The 23,165-nt window shown below is 34.8% G+C and overlaps 1 long non-coding RNA gene across 8 annotated transcripts in view; it reads right to left on the reverse strand.

The window, feature by feature from the left end:
* LOC113598785 (uncharacterized) overlaps window positions 1-23,165 on the reverse strand; it is a 603,234-nt gene that overhangs the window by 140,687 nt on the left and 439,382 nt on the right. For 3 of the 8 annotated variants that reach the window (XR_008298499.1, XR_003419502.2, XR_008298500.1), the window contains exon 6: window positions 245-302. The exons of the other annotated variants lie outside the window; for them this stretch is intronic. This is a non-coding gene — a long non-coding RNA (uncharacterized LOC113598785). The remainder of the gene's footprint in view (window positions 1-244; window positions 303-23,165) is intronic. 8 annotated transcript variants of the gene reach the window in all.

Consider the following 23,165-nt stretch of genomic DNA (forward strand, 5'->3'; position numbering starts at 1 on the left):
ATGTTTTTTGAACTTTATTTAGAGGCATGCAGTGTATTACAAAGGATAAAATTTGTCTTGGTGTGAGAGAAACTGTCTCTGACACTATAAGATCTGACATTTTACTTCTAACTTTTTCTTTGATCTCTTTGCTTTTTGCAGAAGTAACACTGTCCTTAAGCAATGAGAGTTGGGGTTTTTTGGTCTGTTTGGTGTGTGTGTGTGTGTGTGTGTGTGTGTGTTTTGCTTAGCACTTTATACTTACCTAGTTCAGAAGGTTTAGAGGAGATGGTAAGAAGGAGCACTTAGATTCCTAATTTGGCCTAACAGGATATCAGGACATAAATAGAAAAAAGATACATTTAAACATCTTCAGAGTTACATATTTTGTAGATTTGATTAAATATAAAACAACTATCTACCAGGAATAAAGATTCAAAGGCACAAACAAAAACATAGAGAAAAATTAGGATAATGATAAATTAGGCAATATAGTTCAGGAGATCAAAAATATATATGTATATTTAGGTATATATTAAAACTTAGTATTTCACCCATACAAATGATAGTTGCACCATAAGTACTCCTTCCTCTCTGTAATTTATATATGTTCTACTAACTGAATAGTAGTAGTTTTTTGCTTTTTGTTTTTTTTAGAGAGAAAGATCCCGAGTAGGGGAGAGGAGCAAAGGGAGGAAGAGACGGAATCTTAAGCAGGCTCCATGCTCAGTGTGGAGCCCATCATGGGGCTTGATCCCATAGCCTTGGGATCATGACCTGAGCCAAAATTAAGAGGTGGACACCCAACTGACTGAGACATTCAGGTGCCCCTGAACAGTAGTAGTTCTTGCTCTGAGTTGCTCTGATGGTTCGAAATTTTGTTTCCAAAAATATGTCAGTGAACCTTAGTCCTTAATCTATTATAAAATTGATTAATTAGAGCTTATATTTTAAAAAATGCTTTCTTAAAGTGGGTTTACTGCAATTATCCATTCTATCTATGCTTTTGATCCCCATACTTTATATTTTACAAACCCTTACTCAGAAGACTATGGGATACTTTATATACCAAATAATTACTTCTTACAGCAATTTTTAATGGTTGGAAAATATACGCTTTTGAACTGGAAAATTAAAAACATAAATCCAGCCCCATTATTTAATAACTAAATGCCATCAGGAAATGTTACTGTTTAATCTGTTTAGGCCTATTTCTTCATGTGTTAAAGGGGTTGTGGAGAATAAAGGGAGCAATACTACATATTGATACTGTCTCCACAACATTAATTCTGCCTATTCCTAGGTGTCCTGCCATATGCCCTTGGAAGTGATGCTGAGTTGGCCATCAGTTTGAGGAATGGAAATCTTGTTTCTCTGTCAGTATTATGGCTTTCAATAACCTCTTCCCAAACTAATCTGCATATGGTTCTCCTTCCTTTAACTACAGATACTGGTTCAAGTGATTCAATTCAGACCACATAGATATAGGTGGAAATTTTCTGGAAGCTGTGGGTGAAAAAAAAATGGCAGTGGACAGATTTCTCTTTGCATTTTTCTTCCACATGTTGGGGTACACAAGTGTGAAACCTGGAAGTGTTGCAGCCATTTTGCCACCATGAAGTGTCAACTTTATGCTAACATTGACACTATGGGGCAAGCAGAGAAACAAAGAGAAATTGTGTCTTTAGTGTCATCATTTGAGTCACAAAATCAAACCAACCCCAAAGACCATCCTAATTTCTACACTTTTAAAGTGTGCTTAAAGACTTTCATTTGCTTTTTTTTTTTTTTTGCTTTTGCTCTTATTATTGTTTTTGCTATTGTTTTCCTACTTTCAACAGGGAGAGGAGTAACTGCTAAAAAGGGATGTCTGCACCAATGTGTACTTTACTTATTTTCCAAATTTTAGAAGGCAATGTGTTTCATTTTGCATTCTGAAAAAAAAAGTGTTTTTTGGGGGTTCTGTTTTATTTTAATACTTTCCTTATTGTGTGTTCTCCTATGTCCTCTCTCTACTTTGCCTCATCTTGTTTGCTGCCCTAGAAGACTCACCTTTGTGGAACATATTAGGTGTACCTGGGTGGTGACTGGGTGGCTCAGTCAGTTAAGCATCTGACTCTTGATTTCGGCTCAGGTAATGATCTCACGGTTAATGAGTTTGAGCACTGTATGGGGCTCTGCACTGACAGTGCAGATCCTGCTTGGGATTCTTCCTCTCTCTCTCTCTCTCTCTGCCCCTCCTGCACACTATCTCTCTCAAAATAAATAAATAAACTTAAAAAAAAATCACCCACGTCCCCTGGCTTCTGTTGGGTTTAGAAAGGCCAGCAGGAGATTAAAGGAAGGGAGAAGGTCAGGGTATTTTTTGCTCTGGGCTTCCCCCACTAAGCATTTGCAGTGAGCTGAACGTGTCCTTCCACTGAAAACCACAAAGAGTCTACAAAACTATCTGCTTCAGAGACCCAAGAACTCTGTGCTTCCCTTGTTCCCTTGTCCTAGGAGTGGTAAAAACTTAGATGCTATTATGCTGTATTACTGGGCTTCTTCTGTTCTACAAACTTGATATATTTGCAATTGAATCCCATGTGAGTGCGCCTCAAATTATCTCTTTGAGTATATCATCTGGTTCTCATTGGAGTCCTGACTGATATGTGATTCAAATCTGATAACATAGTATTAACAGAACTATTCTGTGGTCTGTCTGCTCTACCCAAGTCCATAACATTAGAGTGGAGGTCTTTTTGGTAAAATTCTTTGTGTGATATAATCAAGTTCTCTTTCATTAAAGAGAGAAGCTGTTATGATGCATTTCAAACTACCACCAGATTAGGTTGATTTTGTCTTTTCATCAAATTTGATGGTCCTCCTCAGCTGTGCTCATATTGAATATATGCCAAAAATTGGCCATTATAGCTACTCAATAAGCATTCGATAATAATGGAACATATTTTCTGGGCTACACATTATGTGAACAACTATGTCATTGTGGAGAAAATCCTGGGATATAAGCCGCTTTGTATCAAGGCTTTCAAAGATGTGAAAGGAATTATCTCATGCTATGAGGATTTCAATAATGGCTTTAAATTATAGCAAGTTGGTACAGTCCTGGTCCTAATGCAGTAGGAATAGAAGACCCAAAACTGCATTCCACCTTCTAAATAGAGCAATTACTTTCAGTCCCCTGATGCTGTTGGTACATGAGCTCTAAACAACCTGATTTTGCATGCACATAACTTAATGTGGCAGTCCAGAAATTATAGAAATGCCTAATTCCACTATGGCTTATCAGGGTGTGAGTGATCAGGGGGATTCGTTTTAAATGCTTGTTTTTTAGCCTTAAAGTGACCATTAATCGCTACCGATCTGAATGGACATCCTAAATCCACATTACTTTTCTTTATACTATAAACTTCCTTGGTAAAACATTTCTTTTGTCTATCTTGTGAATAATTACAAACACAATCAAATCTTTCTGTTTCTCATTTAACAGTTTATGTACGTGTACACACATGGATTTCGTGTTATGAGAACTGCGATTATCACTTGTCCCAAAATTTTCTAACTCGGATGATTAATAAGGCATTTGAGATGTGATTTCATTTAGGTTTTACTAAGCATGACAGTGTAACTGTGATTCTTATCCAAAGTATTTCTTCTTCTCTAAACTGGAAATAAAGCAAAATAATAAAAAGAGTAAGAGTATTTGATGACAAAGTTGTGATAGGGGTAGGAAAGAAGAAAGAAAACTGGTGAAGTTCCACAATTCTTCTAATCTGAACTATTAGAGGAAATTTGAGGAGGAAAAGGTTTAGGAATAAAGTACTCTATTATCCTTAATATTTAAAAATCTTTACTACTGTCACTGCAATAATTAGGCTCATTTTTATTCCTCATACCACTTCTACCTCTAATTTATTTCTCCAAGGATTCAGAAACTAAGGAAGGCAGATAAAATGGCAAGAATTTCCATGAGGGGATCAAAACAATGGTGACTGGTCTGGTCCCTTCTTCTGTGTGCAGTTACAGCCAGATTATTTTCTAGAGGAATTGAATTTTCCTTAAATATTGATGATAAACTGACTCAAGTGCGGGTTTGAGCTCAATAAATATTAATTCAAAATTCTCATAAGTCATTTTAAAATTACTTAGTTTATCACTTTTTTACAAATCAAATGGAGACTAGGAAGAAGTTATTTTTAAAATTCTACATATGATGTATTTCAACCCATTTTAAAATCAATTAAGCTTCATGTCATTAAATGATTTAGTCATTTAATCCATAATAATGTAGTCTATATATATATATAAAGTATATAAATTAAATTAGTATCTTACATTCTACATCAAAGCTATTCATCTAATAGTGTAAAATATTTTATAACACCTAATGGTATAAAATATTTTACATATGCTGCCAAAAGCTATTTTAATAAAAAATTTTTAATATGCATTATATACTAATTTAGGTATATTTATAAATATTTTTACTTTTATATAATGGAAGCTAATCAAATACAGTTATTATTTTTAAGAACTTACTATGTGTGCTTTTTCTCTATTAGTACTGAGATGGTATTTAGGCCCAAGAAAATATCAGTGATTGACATTTTTCATAGTTTAAATTAAAATTCCCTCTGTTAAGTGCAATCCCCCCCAAATAAAAGAAAATATTTGTCAAACCTAACTTTATAAACCTTTAATAAATCTCTTACTAAATCTCTTTAAACACATCTAGAAATCAAACACTTAGAGATAACATGTAATAGCACTTTGCTGAATAATGTCTTTTTTAAAAAGTCTGGGTAAGGATTTTAAGAGCTTCAGTATAATAATTAAAGTAATTATATGCATGAATTAAAATGTACTAGTATTCACAAATATAATATGTTGAAATGTTAATTTACTGATTTAAACTAACTGAATCTACTTTCAATTGTTAGCCATTTTAGCAGCCTGTAAAAGCTTAAAAAGCAATTTTAATAAAAAAGTATCACTGTTTGTTATTTAATTCACAAAATTTTCAAAGCTTGAAATATTGTCCACTTCATTTATTGTGTGGAAAGGGTAGAAGAAACGCTTTTCTCTGTTTAGAATCTCTAAAGTTTCTTTATGTTCAGCCTGCAATGGTGGAGTCTTTATTTAAAAATCTAAAAATTTAAAAATGCATGATCATGAGTAAATAAATAGATACAATTAGCTGGTACAAATTGGTAAAAATAATAATTTATGATATATTCAATGAATCATAGAAAGTTTTCATTTTTTCCCAATCTATAATTTTATCTGATACCATAATTCAATTCCGATACATTGCATAGGATGTACCAACAATCATGTTGATAAACAAATAATCTCCAGGACTTCCTTAGGTGACCTTTTTGATGGTAAAAGTCACAACACATTAACTGACACTTCAACTACACCAAGGTTTGTGGAGACAGTCGCTTCTGTGCCCAAACGGGTTGCAAATAAATTTCAAATGAAACCTGGCATGACCCTGAAGGAATTCTAACCTTACACTGTTGTGATAGTTTACCAAGATGGCTTCAGAGTAGAGTAACTTTACACAGCACATTAAAAAAAAAGTGTATACACACACACACACACACTTAGCAATCAACAGCATGGGTGGGTGCAAAAAAAATTCTACATTAAAACCTTTGTTGGAATGTTCTACACTTCCCACAGAATAGAAAATAAAATAACCTTCTATACAATGAATCACAGTGACACTCCTCGAGTTTTTTGCCCATACACATTGTCTAAAACATGTCTTCTTTAGCAGCTAGGCCCTGGCAGCATTGTGCTTGGCTGAGTTCACAGATCTGTTGTAACCTGTAGCTTCCCTCTCACTTCTCTGGCTCTTCTTTCCTGCTAAGCTTTGTTTCCTGGCAGTAATTAAAACCTTCTGCTACTGCCATAGCTACTGCTGCTGCTGGAACTGCCATAGCCACCTTGGTTTCATGGTTTGGCAAAATATTGGCCTCCACCACCACAGGGACCAGAGCTTCTCCCTCCAAAATTTCCTCCTTTCAATGGGTCCAAAATTTGAAGTTTGATTGTTGTGATTACCAAAATTATTATGGCTTCTGCCACCTCCAAAGTTGCTTCCATCATAACCAAATCCATTATGGTCATCCCTTCTGCCACCAAAGCCACCTTGTCCACCAAAACTGAAGTTTCCTCCATGACCAAAGTTGTCATTCACATCAAAAACACCTCCATGACCCATCATCAAAGTTTCTAGAACCGTTTGACCTCTTCAGCTGGATGAAGCACTGGCCATATCTTGCTTAGATAGAGCTCTCCTTACTTCACTGTTGCAGCCATTCACAGTATGGTATTTTTGAATGACAGCCTTGTCTATGGAGTCACGGTCATCAAATGTTACAAAAGCAAAGCCTCTCTTTTTGACACTGCCTCAGTCAGTCATGATTTCAATCACTTCAATATTCTCATATTTTTCAAAATCATCTCTTAGATGTTCTTCAGTGTCTTCTCTAATGCCACCAACAAAAGTCTTTTTCACAGTTAAGTGGGCACCAGGTCTTTGAGAATCTTCTCTCGAGACAGCCCTCTTTGGTTCTACAACTCTTCCACCCACCTTCTGTGGCCTTGCATTCATGGCTGCATCCATCTCCTCCGCAGTGACACGCATCACAAACCCAAAGTCTCTGAGCCGCTTGCTGTTTGGATCTCTCATTTTACCACATCATCCATAAGACTTCCCCATTGCTCAAAATGGCCCCCCCCCCAGACTCTCATTCATTGTTTCAAAGTTCAAACCTCCAATGAAGAACTTCTGCAACTGTTCAGGCTCTTTAGGAGACTCTGACTTAGTCATGACAGCAGTGGGAGGAGACACTTTAACAATGCTTACTCTGCAGCGTCCGTGGACAGAAAGCGAATCATAGAAAGTTTTTAAAGTGAACTTCAAGACTATGAAGATGGAACGTCTGATGCCAAGATTCTAATGGGTCAGATATTGGTGTTGATAGTGTTTAAAACTTTGAAGGCCGAATTTGAGCATTTTGAGAAAAGAAAAGACTTTGAAAGTTTGCAACATAGCTGTACGGCAACATATTTCTAAAAAGTCTGAAAAATCTATATTATTCACTTATTCACTTTCCTCCAAATATCTGCTAAATACAAACATTTCCTCTACAATATTTCAACATGTGCTAAAATCACCTGTGGCTATAAAACTCTTTACTGCATAAGCCTTCCAAGCTTAGACATTATCTAATTTAGATTATCATTCTTTATCTTTGCCTTCCTGAAATTGTGATTCATTGTCTATTTGTCAGCACTCTGCAAATTAAATGGAATAAGCTAAATCATTCAGTTTCTACATTTTCTTCCAGCCTAACAATTTTCAATTTCTTTCAACACATTTCATGTGGTACTTTTTTGAGTCCCTCGATCTTCCAGCTATCTGTTTCTGGAAAAGATCGTCATATCAACTTTCGTGTTACAATATGTTACCCCAAACTGCAGGTATGACCTGACCTGACAAGAATAAGACCATCATTTTTTTATGAAAAACATTTCATTATGTAAAACAAACATTAGTGTAGGCTGCAGTGGCATGTTTAGTAGGCACTAAGGGACAAGAAATATAGTTTGAACGTTACCAATTATTTCTAAAAAGTAGAGTGACACAAAATATGAACTAATAATATGAACTAATCAGATAAGGCAGAGCTCCTCTCATTTTTTTCTCCTTTAAGATTTTATTTTTTAGAGCAGTTTTAGGTTCATGGTAAAATTGAGAGGAAGGTACAGAGATTTCTCATATGCCCACCCACATACATGCACAGTCTCTCCCCCATTATCAACATCCCCCAGCAGAGTACATTTGTTACAACTGATGAGCCTACACTGACACATCATAATCATCCAAAGCTCATAGTTTACATGGGGTTCATTCTTTTTTTGTTCTTTAATGTCTTTTTAAATTTATTTTTGAGAGAGAGAGAGAGAGAGCATGAGTAGGGGAGAGGCAGAGAGAGGGATACGCAGAATCTGAAGTAAGCTCCAGGCTCTGAGCTGTCAGCACAGAGCCCAAAGTGGGGCTGGAAACCATGAACCATGGGATCATGACCTTAGCTGAAGTCAGACACTTAACTGACTGAACCACCCAGGCGCCCCTCATTGGCTTCATTCTTAATGTTGTATATCCTATGGGTTTAGACAAATGTATTATGACAGGCACTCAGTCATAAGAGCTTTTATGTGTACATATATTTTATGTCTATTATAAACTATTAATAATACTAAAAATTTTATTTCTTTTAAAAATATTCTTGTTGAATATTAACTTTCACTCAAGTATATAATTGAGGAGTGCCTGGGTGTCTCAGTCAGTTGAGTCTCCCACTTTTGATTTTGGCTCAGATCATGATCTCACAGTTCGTGGATTCCAGCCCCCCATTGGGCTTTGCTCTAACAGAGTGGAGCCTGCTTGGGATTCTCTCTTTCTCTCTCTCTCTCTGCTTCCCCTCCCCACCCCCGTTTGTGTGCACATACGCGCACACACACTCTCTCTCTTTCAAAATGAATAAATGCTTTTAAAAAAGAATATAATAATTGAAATATCACTTTAATATTCAATAAAATATTTGATCCTTTTAACACATTGTTGGAAAGATAGGAAGGACATTGTCTTTGACCAAGAAAGAAATTTTTGTTAATAAATGTGAGGATACTGATTTCAAGTCTTAGACCTCCAAACCACATTGCCTCCCCAGAAGGGCCATTAACTACAAAGGCTTTACTTCTCTTGAGTGGTCAGTTTATTTGAAATAAAACCAACATCACCAAATTTGCATGCCATAGGGTCACCATATTTCCTTTTAGAATTTCTTCTCAGTTCATCAGTTAATCTGAGGTCACAGGATATTACCTTCCTAAAGCTTTTAGAGCATACCTATTAGATATATCATTAGATATCATTTTTTAGAAAAAAAAATTAAGTTCTCTGAATAAGAAATGTATTTGGATGCAAAACTGTATGAAAGTGAAGTTTATTTGTTTTGTTTGTTTTAAAATGTGTACTTTTTATTCCCAACTATCAAAAGCCAAAGATGTTTGGTATTTTTTCTTTCTCCTATCTCTGCCATAAATGCCACTTTCCTATATGAGAAGAGGAAGAGAATATATTTAGAAGTGTCTCTGTGTATCCTTTGTTTTATATTCAAGTTGCCTTGAGAACTCATCTATTAGGTCTGCTATTAGAATCACAAGTCTGAAAAGACACAATTGTGTTCAATATTAGGATTAACCTTGCACTAATACTAGGCTGGAAATCAAAAATGTTCTCTAGTAATCATATAGTTTTTTAATTTCATCACTTTTGCAAAACCCCTTTCTACCTTGTGATTCCAAATGTGAAAGGTCAAGATGGGCCATATCCTCCCACCAGTGATGATGCTTTTGCTACATCTTCATTGAGTACTTCGAACCTTTAGCAAACATTTGACAAGATTAAAACACAAGATTTTTCCTTTGATCTTTCATACATGTTCAAGCCAATGGGAGCTCTGACTTTGTTCAGAGTTATTTCCTCACTTTATTCAAAACTCTTCAATGATTCACGTATCCCACAAACAAACTCAGAATTCCTTAGTCTCACATGTGAAGTTTTGACTATCAGTACAGAAACTGCTTTCTCATTTTTATTTCCAACCACAAGAGCCCTATTCATTGGGCACACTGAATTGCGCTCCATTTTCCAAACATACTTTCCACTTTGCTATCTTTGAGCCTTTGTTTGTGTCATTCCTTCTATGAGGGATGGAATTCCCTCCCTCTTCTCTTCCAGTCAATATCCTACCTTGACCTTGCTTGGAATGCTACCATGGATCTTGAAGTGTGTGTTGATGTTTGAGAATTTGGGAAATATGTCACTTGGAGAAAGTCTGAGTTTTTGACTTGTATTGCCGCTGGCAACAAGGGTGCATTTCCTAACTTGCCAACAAGATAGTTTAGACTGAATTTTTTTTCATTTTAAAAATGACACAGTTTCATCTGAAAGAAGGGCTCAATAGAAGTGGAAAATAATGGGGAAATACTGTTTTATTTTAAGCATAACTTGTCACTCTCACATCATCCCATCTTTAATACTTTGCTGGATTGATTAGCAGGTGAAATCACAAATTTGTTGAAACATTCCACTTTCCTTCTGGAAAATCCAGTTCTGTGAGTAGTTTCAGCAAGTATTTACAATTCCCACTGGAACGTGGAGACAATCCTTCTTTAATGTTGCCACTCATCATCATCAACTTCATATTTATGAACAACATTTTTACCATGGATATCATTTCATTTTCATTTTAATGAAATTAAAATGAACTTTACAATTTAATTTTAATTCAACAAATTGAACTTTACAAATAAAGTGTGCATTAAAAATGAGCCATCTAATGAACTGAATAGAAGACCAGATGCCTGGAGGCCCTTAAGTCACCAGAGTATTGGAATCAAGATGCATTTCATGGGGCACATATTTACCACATGTTACTGTAAAGTCCATTGAGTATTGAAAGCGACAAATTTTGTCTGCTTTTACTTAGTGCTCATATCACACTGATTGATGGTCTAAAAACAAAAGATACATGGTGAAAGTTTAAGTGGGAAAAACATAACACTACAGCAGCCCAAAAGTTCTTACCAGCTGGGTCACTACTGATGCTTCTTTAGTCTTCAACACTTGAAAATACTCATCAGTATCAGTTGGTATTTTACACTGTTCTAAGTGCCACACTAATGGCCACATAATTATATTATGACATAGGATACTGTAGTATTAAAGATATAAGTTAGAGGTTCCTCATTTATTCCTGGTTAGCTTTGGACTTGGTTTACTAATACCAAATTATTATTATAAATTCTGTTGACTTTATGAATGGTTTAACAACCATTCATCTTGTAGAATAATCAATCAGGTGTTTAGGGCTATAAAGTATAAATAAATTTCCAAATGATGTACAGAGTGAGCTAGATTTGTAACAAACAAAAATGCCTTCTAACACATGATTGTTCTATTTATGTAGTACATTTGTAAGTGTCTTTCATTAGGGTCAAAGCAGTTTATTATGGTTTACAAATCTTCAGAAACCATGAATGGTATGAGTGTTGACATGCGAAAGCTTGGATGCATTCTAGCATTGTGTATATTTAAGTGTGATTACTATTTAACCGCACTGTAAAAATAATGCAAATGCCTTGGAATCTCATTTCCCCTTTTTGCTTAAAATATTTCACATTTCAAAGCCTACCTTTTTAATTCTTAACTACTAGCACATACTTGTTTCAACAAGGCCTAGCATATTCTTGCAATTTAACAATTAAACTTTCAGTGGTGTCAACCTTTTGTCTTATTGCTTTTTTTGTCCTATTCATTACATTTTTTGTTTGTTTTATAGAGCATTTTTGTAATTGTGTGCTTTTTAATAACTTTTTTAACAGTAATATACAAAACCTTTAATAAGTGATAAGGTAAGAGCCTTAACCAGTCACTCTGTGTTCATTAACTAGTCCCCAGAAGCCATAGCCATTCCAATCATTGCCATTAAAAGCCAAGATAGTTGACCAGGTATGTTCTGGTTGCATATCATCTATATCACCCATGTTCTGAAATGGATGCTCTATTTGTATTTGGGTGTCTAGAAACAGAATGACAATAGAATAAGTCCCCTAATGTCTCTCAAAGAATATAAACTTTTTTTTTTTTTTTGGAATCAAAGTGTAAAGGAATCACTTGGTGATTTATTGTCTACTTCTCATTCACTTATTCAGACGGATTTTCAGGCTCGACTGCATTATAAAGATAGCATGTATAATCTGGAGGACATCATTTTCCATTTTCCATCAGCTTGTGCCCTGTTTATAGTCTTCCATTGTCTGGCCTATGAAGTACTATCATATGATGACTCAGACTACGTGGATGGAACTGGAGGGTATTATGCTAAGTGAAATTAGTCAGAGAAAGACAAAAATCATATGACTTCACTCATATGAGGACTTTAAGAGAAAAAACAGACGAACATAAGGGAAGGGAAACAAAAATCGTATAAAAACAGGGAAGGGGACAAAACATAAGAGACTCATAAACACGGAGAACAAACTGAGGGTTGCTGGAGGTGTTGTGGGAGGGGGGATGGGCTAAATGGGTAAGGGGCACTAAGGAATCTACTCCTGAAATCATTGTTGCACTATATACTAACTACTTTGGATGTAAATTTAAAAAAAAGAGTCAGAAAATCAGGGTCCCAGACCCAGCTTAGCTACTAACAAACATTGCATTCTCAAGATTAATCATGTCTTTTGGACCTCTGTTTCCTTTCTTGAAAAACCTAGGATTTCAAATTACCTATCTGTAAATATTCAAGTGACTTTAATTCTTTGATTGAAAATGTGTTTGAAATAAAGGCAGATATTTCTAGATGTGACGTACAGACTTTGTTCCATTAATGAAAAAAGAAACATTCATTTTTAATGCTAGTTTAGTCATGTGCTGAAATCTCAAGACTTCAATTGACTTCAAGCTCATACTCAGCAAATCCTGTGCTCACTGGAGATTATAAGCCTTACCTTTACCTTGCTGTTTAGCTATTAACGTTTCTGTTCTACCAGACAGTAAAAGGCAGTGGAATAATCCAAGACACACTGAGCAGTTGTAAAGAATTTCTCTTCATTTCTCCCAATAGAATTTTAACTTCATTTTTCATTTGATCATTTACCTTGTGTTGATTTGAAGTTTTTCCCACCACTGAAAATATAATCATCTAAGTATATATATATATATATATATATATATAATATTAATAATTTTCCAAGAGACATTCCTGAGGAAACAATTATTTGAAAATAATTTAGTATATTATACTAAATTAATTACATGAAAATAATCCTACAAATTACTTAAGTTTTACCTGATCATTTGTTTGCATCTGGTCATTTGTGTAGGCTAGAAAGGTGTTACTGAGCACTTTGGGGCAGAGTTCTCAAACTCAATTTTGAAAACTAGACTAATTTGGAGAACCTTGAAGAAAATACCAATAACTGGGCTCTACCTCATAACACTTAGCTAAGAATTTCTTCTTTTTTTTAAATTAGAATTTTTTTAATATTTATTTATTTTTGAGAGACACAGGGAGACAAAGTGAGAGTGGGGGAGGGGCAGAGAGTGAGGGAGACACAGGATCCGAGGCAGCCTCCAGTCTCTGAGCTGTCAGTACAGCCCCACCTGGGGCTTGAACCCACAGACCGTGAGATCATGCCCTGAGCCGAAGTCTGACACTCAACCGATTGAACCACCCAGGCACCCCATCTTCCTTTTTTTTTTCTTTTTTCTATTTGAGAGAAAGTGAGAGAGCACAGAGGAGAGGGGAAGAGGTAGAGAAAAGAAAGAATCTTAAGCAGACTCCAAACAGGGTTTGATCCCATGACTCTGGGATCAAGATCTGAGCCAAAATCAAGAATGAGATGTTCGAGGACACCTGGGTGTCTCATTTGGTTGAACGTCTGATTTCGGCTCAGGTCATAATCTCCCGGTTTGTGGGTTCGAGCCCTGTGGTGCGCTCTGTGCTGACAGCTCAGAGCCTTGAACCTGCTTCAGATTCTGTGTCTCCCTCTCTCTGCCCCTCCCCTGCTCCTGATCTGTCTCTCAATAATAAATTAAAAAAAATTTTTATAAGAATGAGATGTTCAACTGACTGAGCCACCCAGTGGTCCCCAGAAATTCTTGAAACATTACGTTAGGGATAACAATGTATATGTAAAATAAAAATGCCATTTATTTGAACTACTACATGATGGAGACATTAAAGCAGTCATTCCCAAACCATACACCATGTATTAGAATCATCTGGGAGATCTTTAGAAACTGTTGATACCTGCATTGCTTCCCACATATTCTGATTTAATAAGTTTGAGGTTCAGCATTGGCACTGGGTTTTTAAAACCATTTAATACTCCTGTGAAACAAAGTCCAGAAACCACCGCATTGAGAGAATGCCTTTTTTTTATATCAATATGTTTTGCTATTTTATAATAATTACATATTAAAAGTGTGAAAGTATAAAACATAAACTATTCAGATGGGCATCTTGGTGGCTCAGTCGGTTGAGTGTCTGACTTCAGCTTAGGTCATGATCTCACTGTTCACGAGTTTGAGCCCCACATAGGCTCGCTGCTGTCAGTGCAGAGTCCACTTGGGATCCTCTGTCTCCCTCTCTCTGCCCCTCCCCTTCTTGTGCTCTCTCAAAAATGAATAAACATTAAATAAATATTAAAAAATAAAAATAAAACAGAACTATTCAGAGTTCTCTGAAAAGAAGCAGAAATAGAAGATATTCAGAATGGAGTATTCCAGGTTTAGGAGACTCAAGTATTGCTCCAGGTATGGTGCACAAAATACCATTTCTCCATAAATCTATTTTTTCAATATATATGGCATTGTGTTTTGTGTGTGTGTGTGTGTGTGTGTTTTACCTTTTCAACACATTTGTGATGTAAATTATTCATAAAATTGGAAATATTGGGAGCTGTCAATGTTAAAAACAGACATACTGCCTAATTTTTATTGCCAATTCATCTGGATTATTATTTTCACCTGCTTGATTTGAAATTTTAAGGATAGATTCAGATTAGCTAATGCCAATGGATGTTCCTTTTCAAAAAATGTGTTGGCTTATTTTTTTTAACAATTCCAATACTATTCAGTAATGGACAAAACAGATTCTTTTCATTGGTCCTCTCCATTGGTAATTTTCAATAGGTAGATAGCATAAAGTCTTGCTATGTATTTTTGGAATTGTTTTGGAAGATTATCTGCACTTTGGGAGGTTTTATTTTATGTTTTGGTTTATTTTGTTTAGGAGAATCTATATTGCGCATGCAAAAAAATGTAGTTATTTGTGTGAACTACATTCCTCTTGGTGAAATTAGATCTCTATTATTGACATTAAAACTAAATCTTTCCAGTGATTAAGCAGGGTGGATGAAATTGGGAAAGCAGCGATCATTAGATAATCATTGAAGATTGCCTGTAAAATTGCTTGGGCAAAGAGACACTTCAGTGTCACTTGGCAGTGGGCATGGCTGAGAATACATATCAAAAAAGCACAGGCATGTCATCAGTAAAACAGACACTAAGGAGGGTGTGGATCTTTAATACCATTGATACTTTGAAAATAACAATTTTTTCCTAATATTAGTAAGAACCTAAATGCCATCTCTGATGTCTTAGGAGGCTGTAATGATTTATTTTTGGTATGGTCTATAGACTAGAAAGCAGAGTAAGAGTTATAAATTTATAAACTGAAGGAAGATGGCAGCCTCTGTAAGAGCCTGGTACCTTGTCCCTTACCACTCCCCACTGCTCACCTAATCATGGCTGATTATTAGAGCCTGAAGGAAATATCATATATGAGATTCGCTGCAGATAGCTGAGACCTTTAAAATAAATCTTGGTAGATAGCACATAGAAAAGCCCCAAGTACTTTAAAAGTCTTATACTGCCAATGGAATCTGAAACAAAGTTCATGAATAGAAGCATTATACTAATATTATGTGGGAGGAAGGGAGTGATTTGATCTGTGTGACAATGTATTTGGAGCATGGATGAGGTGCTACTCTTGTGGATTTGTGGTGACTAGCTCTTAGTAGAAATGGAAACATTGGAGGAGAATTATATTTGTCGGCTGAGAATAACCTATACATTTGTACCTGAGAGTAGAGTAGCCTCAACACAACTTCCTAAACTAATGACCTTAAATCTCTGAAGAAGAAACTCTCATTCTAGTTTCTACCATTTCTCCATTCAATGCTAGCCACAAGACAACAATAAGTTTATCTCCATGTTGAGAGGTTTCAAACATACTAACATGAGTTTGCAGAGAAATTTATGGTCCATTGAAGCTCTTAGTTCATTTGTCCTGCTATGAAGTATTTCACTGATTGAAATATAATCGTATACCACAATTTATCCTTTTTGTGTGTGCACTTAGTTTTTTGGGGTTTTTTTTGTTTTGTTTTGTTTTGTTTTTTGGCTATTACAAAGAATGCTGCTATTAATGTCCTCATATAGGTCTCCTTGTGTTTCTGTGAAAGAGTTTCTTTCAGGCAAATTCTTAGAAATGGAATGGCTGGAATATATATTATGCATATATTCATCTATACTAGATATTTATAAATTGTATTTCAAAGTGGTGGTACCAATTTTAACTTCAACTAGCAGTTTGTGAGAGTTTACATTGTTTCATATCCTTTCTGCTATTTTATTGCCAGACTTTTCAATGTTTGCCCCTATATGGCTGTGGTTTTAATTTTCGTTTCTTTGATTACTAGATTAGATAGTTGAGCTTTCTTTGTGTGTCATAATTTTTATTGCTCTTATTTGTCTCTCCATCCTCCCAAAGGTTTATATATATTTTCCCTGACAAAATTCCTGTGTATGTAACCTAAAATAAACAGAAAATCATATAGGCTTCATGTGATTGTGCCTTCTAATTGCCTTTAAAATCCCACTGTTCCCTACTTCTTATATCTCTGTCTAAGTCTCCTTTATAAACTGAATGTAGCCATGAGTTCTGATCAATGAAATATAAGCTGACATGTTAAATGGAACTTCCAGAATGTTTACTTAAACAGTAAGGGCTTTTCTCTTAGTTTCTAGTCAATATGCAATAACTAGTAATAGACTAGCTTTCCAAACATAGACAACTAGAAAATTGAATTAAATAACTAAGCATCTGTTTGTAGACATTAGATAAGAGGCACCATAGAATTATAACCCCAGAAAGAATGAAAAGAAGGAAAGTCCAACAATTGTCCCAGCTTTCTATCTGAGAGTACTATCTAGATATTAGTGCGGAAAGGAAAAATTCAGAGATCAGCTATCTCACTGAGTTGAGAAAATAGAAATTGTTGGTATCTGAAATTTGTAGAGCATAATTCTAGAGAGGAGTGAAATATAAAAAAAAATAACTTCAGAAACCTGCATGGAGTTTTCTTTGAGTCATTGGCTGAATATTAAATTTCATAGGGTGATACACCACAACACCAGGCAAAAAACAATTACTGGGGATTGTAAAGGGAACAACTTAGAAATAAAAGGCTATTTAGCAATTGAAAGCTGCAGACTTCCAATACATAAGAAAATTGATAAATCTCAAAACCATTACATGAAAAAGAAATCAGATACAAAATAATACATACTGTATGATTTCATTTGTATGAAATTCTAGAATAGTCAATACTATCCTATACGAATAAAAATCAGATCAGCATTTGTTTTGAACTGGGCTTCAAGTAGCTAAGTGGTGTGGCATGAAAGAACTCTTTGGAGTGATGGAAATGTTTGAAATTTTGTAGTAGTGCTCATACAGATAAATTAATTGACCTGAAAACTTAAAATAGGTGCATTTTATTTTATGAAATTTATACCTTAATAAGGTTGATTTCATAAAAGAAAAAAGTTACATTTTCATCTCCTTTTTCAACTTGTTTCTTGGAATGATAATCTGATAACTGGAGCTTTAGCAGCTACACTGGACGAGGACAAGATCTGTCTCCGAGGGGATATTAGAGAAATGCATGAAAGACTTCCAGTCTCTGAAATGATACGTACTCATGATAGGTATACATGAGTCATGTATATCTAGATGAGATATACACATCTAGACAGGGAGATCACTGGACTTTTCATCTCCCATTTCTTTTACATGGGAGAAAAATGAACATCTACTGTTTTAAGCTATTATTTTTCTGTACTATATTCCTTGAAGCTAAGCCTGACTATAAATAACACATACTGCTTATGGGCAGAAAGAGTATTTGACTTAAGAAAATTAAACCCATGTTTTAATTTACTACCTACAATGCTAGAATCTAAATGAGCAAAACTTATAGACCTCAGTGAAGAAAAACAGTGCAATAGTGCAAGCAGTCTACACCCAGAGTAGTCCCATTTTGGAGCTGAAGAAAGATTTTGTTAACATAGAAGGACTCAGAATGGATGTCACCTCTGTCCCCTACATGAGGAAAATCATTAGGAAACTATTCTAATTAAACTAAATCAGGAAAAATTTCCAATATAGAAAAGACAAAGATCATACTAAATAATGATGAACAATAAATCTAGAAAAAATCATAGATTGATGTATATGAATGTAATCATAATAGTACAACTGAAGATTTGTAAAATGTGTTAAATAAAGATCTCACACATGCGCACGCGCACACACACACACACACACACACACACACAGGGAAGTAAGGGAAGAAACACTAACTTAGACTAAAAGTCCTAAAGTTTTTGCAATTAAACATCATTGGGAAAATCAAAGCCATATAAAAGTTTCATCTCAATGGTGAAAAGAGAAAAAGTAAGTAAATCAGCCCCATAAAGAAGGATATTCTTTACATTTAATGGTAGAAAAATACAGACTTAATATTCCTTTAAAGATAGAATGATAAATAGTAGTCAAATAGAGGTACATGATGGAACTTATAAATTAGTGAGGATGTAATTAAAAAGAAACTTGCTCAATCAAATATATTTTTTTAAAAATCTAATTAAAAATTTGTAGAAGATATTGAGCTAATGGGAAAATTATAATGAATATGAATGAGTTCATTTTCTTAACAAAAAGCAAATACTTCAAAATATCTAGCTAGGGTTTGTAAAAGAAAGGTGGCCAAATTGTAGTCTTTATAGATGGATATGCACAGCTAGAAAGAGAGATCACTTAATTGTACATTGATTAGGCTGTTTCTATGAATTTCTGAATTAATCCTTAAGACTAAAATATCCTCACTTTTCATTTTGAATTTAAAATTCTACTTGCTTATCTTAATTCTTATATATCCTCCTCAGACTACTATTTTATATGTCTATTTTAATATTTCTCTATTGTGGTAAAGAGACATTTCTGTCTACAGATTGTAACCTCCTGAAAGAAGGCATTATATATTATAATAACTCAATAAATATTCTATTATTAAGAAAGCTTATCTCTGTCCTTATTATAAACCCTTTGTGTAATTGCTTTTGTCATATTTCCATCATTCAGAGGGCTTAACATCATGTTTTGCTAAAAAGAATGTGACCTCAGAGATTGTTGAATAAAATAGAACTTAACATATAGAACATGTTCACCTATAGAAAAGTGTGTTGAGAAACATAAACTAGAAAATGAGACAACAAAAGGGTCAACAAAAATAGCATGCATATAAAGTTCTAAACCTCACCTTCTTATTTCATAGGCAGGCCTTTTTGTTTGTTTGTTTAAAGATTTTTTTGTTTTTAAGTAATCTCTACACCAAAGTGGGGCTCAAAATCACAACCCTGAGATCAAGAGTCACAGGCTCCACTGATTGAGCCAATCGGGTGCCCCAGCTCTTTTGTTTTTAATTAACATATGTTCTCTCTTATTTGGCCACATATTTAGCAAAATTAACTCTCTTTTTCCAGCTTACAGTAGATTTAGGGCAGCATAGTACAAACGTGCTAATGGATGAGAGATTTTAAAAGTAGTTACCAGCTACACATGCAGTGAAAAAAAACTGTTCATTGCATAAATGTGAGAGAAAAGAAAAAGAAAATTATACAAAACAGATTTAAGAATCATAGAGGCAAAATGTCTTAGAAGTCTAATAGTCCCTTTGGACATCTTTCCATTGAAGTACAAACAATAAGAACATATTTTTAATGATGACATTGATACTTTAAAGTGTACAAAGTGTTCCACAATCCATTTGTTGTAGAGAGCATGTAATGCATGCAGTTTTTAAATGCTTCTATTAAATACAAAAAGGAAGAAAGTTGATTGATTATATTATTCACCTAGATGAACACCTCATTCTATAGCAAAACCCAAATGATGCTTCATTTTATTTTATGTTCTTTTAAATATGGATGATTTGTATTTATTTCCTCTAATTCTTTGAACATCACTGAAAAATAGGTAAAGAAATGATTTCTATTGCATAGGTGATGATATATAAGTTTGCAAACAACATAGATTCCCACACAACTAATTTGGATAATAATCTTGAAAAAAATATAACTCTAAATATTTTGCCCTCATCCATCAAAGAGTTTTGATCTATTTTTCACCTACTTGTAGTTAAGAAAGTTGAGGCTTTGCAACTTCATGAGAACCCTCATGTTACCCTGACTGCTTTGAACATTATCAAGAACCATTTTTTTGTGAGGGAGAAGCCAATGGCACAATGTTACCAGCCCTGGACCAAGATCATGAATTCTTAAACCACTTAACAAAAAATTGCAATGTCAATGTCAACTCAGCCCATCTCAAATATCTCCTCCCAGCCACTTCAATATAAAATTGATCATCACTGATCATCAGCAGCACCTCAAAAATTCATTGGCATGTTTACTTTTATTTTTAAATTATGTTTTATTTAATTTACTCTGTTGTTACAGGTGCACAATTATGAATCACTGGAATTCACAACTCAGTTGAGTGTGATGTGGAGAACAAAGGCAAGAGAAAAATACATATATATTTCCTTACAATCTATTGCCCACTGGTAAATCCTTGAGACGTTGGTAAGTGCCTAGTCCTTCCTCTAGGAACTCAACTGCCTCCATGTTAATAGTTTGCTAAAGGCAAAGGCAATTTCAACATTAGCCCGGCCTCGAGAATCCTGTGAGTCTCTTTTAACATATAAAAGTTCCCTCGGAAACTTCCTTTATCTCTACTCCCCAAGCTATGTTAGCCATCATCTTCCAAACATATGGTCCACTGATATATATCTGAAGGGTCTCATGACTGAAGTTTTACTAGACAGTAGTAAATGACCTTATCCTAACAACAGCTAGCCCCTCAAGGTCCCGGAAACCTTGCTTCCAAATTCCATAGAGACTTATGCTATCCCTAACTCCCTCCCAACTTGAAAGTATATACTAAGCCACTCCTCACACAACCCAGGGAAGCTCTCTGTGCCTATGGGTCCTGTCCCTATGCTTTAATAAAATCACCCTTTTTGCATGGAAGATGGCTCAAGAATTATTTCTTAAACATTGGCTCTGAACCCCAACATTTTTCACATCAAGTGCAGTAGTTCTTCCAGAGAATATGCTTTATTTGAGCTGTAATACAGGCTAGGACATCCTTAAACCTCCCTGTAGGACTAGAGAGAAACAATGGAGTAGTGAATAGAGGTAAAGTATATACCCAAGTGGGCAGATACAGCTTATGTCTTGCAAAGGTTGAATGGTCTGGACTTTTTTCAATACCCCCCATGTATTACTCCCCCATGTAATGGTATTCTCAAAACAGGTTCCTCAAACGTCAGAGAGGGGGAGGTGGACCAATAGCCTAGAGCATGGAAAAGCATGTAAGACATTTGTAAGACTGCCTGAAATATATTTTGATTGCATTTACTGATGTATTTATAAAACTTAGTGTTTTTCTCCCCACATGGTACATTGTTTAGTGAATCTGTCTGCAAAAATAGATGTGTCTTCACCTGCTAATCTCCAAAGTAAATATGATCAAATTAAAGCTCAAAAGATGCCTTCATGGATACTACCTAACAGCAGAGTTGGTTTAGATATTTATTTAAATGGCCATTGCCAAAAGGTGAAAAGTAACACTGAAACTATTCTCATTAGATTGAAAGGTATCAAAACCCACTGAAGAATTATTTCTCTTAAAATGTGTTTGCTCCTTTCTTCTTAATGCCTTCTGGAATGGTGCAAAATACAAACTAGATCTCAGAAAGATTTTTGTGTAGGTGGATTAATTTGATTGCATAATAATTTCCTGATGTGATGGCTTACTCTTGTGGTCATTACATAAATACTGTTTGAGAGTGATGAGTGAGGACTTACTGGGGTCATATTTTGATCCTACCCAAAGTGGAAGCAAACATTGGGCCTTCTGTTTCCAACTTGGTAAAAATGTTGGAAGTTTTTTTTTCACAAAGCGTCACACATGGATGAAGTAGAGTAGAGGTAAAAGTAATTTTCTAAATAAGGCTATGATCCAGGTGCCCACATCAGAAACTTCAGGACTGACTAAGGACTAGTCAATCTTGGCAAAATTTTGCAAGTGACTCAGATGCACTGCCATGATTGAGGACTACTCTGGGATGAAGTCTGTTCAAGATTAAAGTGGAAAGGAACATAATACTTAATGAGAGTTGAATGGGTTATTTCACTCATTCATGTTTGCTCTACAACATATCTAAAATGTGTACTATCAAAGGAGCATGGGGTCCACTAATATTAGGTAAAGCAAGAATATTCTTCCACAGAGGCATTGAAAGGTTCTTTTTCTATTTCCTTCCTGTTCATATTTATGTCTAGCTCTGAGCATTTACTTCTAAATTTTAATTATCATTGGTCAGTCTGATAAAGGTTATAGAATTCTCCTGAAGAAAATGTATTAAAATGTTCCCCAGTAAACTGTCACCCAATGTTGTATGGTTTGGGATGCTCTATTTACATTATGAAAGCAATAAATTAAAAAAAACAGCAACAATGACAAAAATATAGAATTGGAATTTGGAATAAAGCCTTACTACAGCACTTAGAGACTTGCTATATAAATCATTTTCCACTTTCTATATAAATCATTTTCCACTTTCTTTCCATTTTCTTAATAGCATGGAATTACTCAGAAGAAATAAACTGATCACACAGGAATACAGTTGCTTCCTTAAACATCTTTCAAATGAGATTTTTTAAGATCATACTGTACAGCAATTATTTAGTAGTAATACTCACATGTACACATCATTTTATTAGTAGATCATACTTGGAGCATAAAAATAGTTTAAAAATTATGTTCTCATTTTTTATGTGAAATAATAATCTAAATAGTCTCTAATAGTACAATACCATATATCTTCCTAATATATTTCAGTTTATTTTTCAGGTAAATTTACATGCAGTCGTGAGAACAGGAGAGCATGAAAACTTATTTTCCCTGTTCTCATGAGTTTCTCTGCTCAGAATATGCAGGTCATGATTGTGTAGGTTTCAGTCATCAAATTTTTCTCAGGACAGGGCTCCACAAAGATTTCTATTTTGCTGTGAATAAAGCTAATTGTTTTATGTTTTGGTTACTTGAATTATGTGTAGACAGCTGTCATAAAAAATCAATAAACACTTAAAAGTGTTAAGGTAACATAAATCCAAGATTACT

The sequence above is a fragment of the Acinonyx jubatus genome, chromosome B2 (assembly GCF_027475565.1).
Source record: "Acinonyx jubatus isolate Ajub_Pintada_27869175 chromosome B2, VMU_Ajub_asm_v1.0, whole genome shotgun sequence".
NCBI classification, from domain to species: domain Eukaryota; kingdom Metazoa; phylum Chordata; class Mammalia; order Carnivora; family Felidae; genus Acinonyx; species Acinonyx jubatus.